Here is a 1,453-nt window from a genome sequence, read left to right on the forward strand (position 1 = left end):
GGATCTACCCCGGTTCATATAGCGGCCCTCTATGGCCAATACGGTAAGTGTTGCTCTACTGTTGCGTGTGAATAGAAAATAACCAAAATTATTTACTGATCAATTATACCAGAGCCTGAAATACGTGCTTGTCCCTCAAAGATGTTTTCCATAAATCGCACATTTACATACATTTGTGGTCGGCTCCGGCAAAACCAGTCTTTTGTCAGAAAAATTCAAAAATTAAGTTATTGGTATTTTAATTTCTGCATGAATTCTTAAATTTTATTCCCCCATCCCCTGCCATGTACTCTCCCCCCTCCACCTGCTCTTCGCTCAAGTAAGGTTATTAACCTCATCTTATTTTTGTCGGTTACAGATTGTTTAAAGTCTTTATTACAGCACGGCGGTTCAGCCGCTGCTGTCAGAGTTGACGGATTTACCCCGTTGCATGCAGCCGCAAAGTTTGGACATGCAAGGTAAACTTTACATATCATTTCTGCGTAACAAATATAAATTTACTGTTTGCATAGCGAGGACAGCTGTTTGTGGCAGTGCTATATAGCGGGTTGATTAATAACAATAAGTGAAAAACTTAGTTGTGATAAAAAGTTGTTTCAAGCAGTTTCCTCTTTTATCAAGAAGCTATATATTATGGTTTATTTTTAAAAATTATGAAGAATTAAGAGAAAATATAAAATTTGTAATATAAGATTATGAAATAACATATCTTCCAATGTGAAATTACCTGTATTAATTTTTCACTGATTTACAGATGTTTTAAATATAAAAATCCTTAATTAGGAAGAAACGATCTAATTTCTTAACTTTGAGGTCTGGGATTCAATCCCTCGCTGTGCATTGTGCTTGCCTGTGTCCTTGAGTAAGACACTTTTTGCATGTGCTTCTCTTCACCTAGGAGTATAAATTAGTACTTGGCGGGGTTGCCTGCTCCGGTGCTTAAGCATGTAGCCCCAATGACCTGGAAATAATGCTTCATACTTCAAAAGAAAAGTACTATATAATATAACAAATAAATAAAATAAAATAAATAATTTTATTGCTTTTCACCATGTAGGTGCATGCAGATTTTACTTGACGCTGGAAGTCCAGCCAGCCAACCGGACACCATCGGTTGGCAGCCTCTTCACCAGGCTGCGAGCAGTGGCTCAGGAGCGTGCGTTCAAGTTCTTCTTAGCCAGGGTATATCAAGCTTATGCAGATCACAGGTAGGATATTGATCAACCCATTCTCTTGCTGTCTACACTACTAAATGTTTGTCAGACTTGGCATGCCATGTCTGATCAGATTTTTCAGTGTTTGATTATTTCAGACATAAGATAGTAATTGTGTCTTTTTGTCTCTTGTGAGATCAAAAATGTTTTACTTTTCATTAATAAGGAGTTTCGATTCAGAATGTAAAAACGAGAACGTTGAACAAATTCACTCACCCATGACTGACATTTGTATTCAA

General features: G+C 37.0%; 1 long non-coding RNA gene across 1 annotated transcript; it reads left to right on the forward strand.

Moving 5' to 3' along the window:
- LOC117109172 lies at positions 1-1,209 on the forward strand. Its single transcript, XR_004445481.1, has 3 exons — positions 1-43; positions 359-458; positions 1,058-1,209. It is a non-coding gene; the product is annotated as an uncharacterized LOC117109172 (long non-coding RNA).
- Positions 1,210-1,453: the final 244 nt, after the last annotated feature.

The sequence above is a fragment of the Anneissia japonica genome, unplaced genomic scaffold, assembly GCF_011630105.1.
Source record: "Anneissia japonica isolate Jap-2015-1 unplaced genomic scaffold, ASM1163010v1 scaffold152251_len1586_cov120, whole genome shotgun sequence".
NCBI classification, from domain to species: domain Eukaryota; kingdom Metazoa; phylum Echinodermata; class Crinoidea; order Comatulida; family Comatulidae; genus Anneissia; species Anneissia japonica.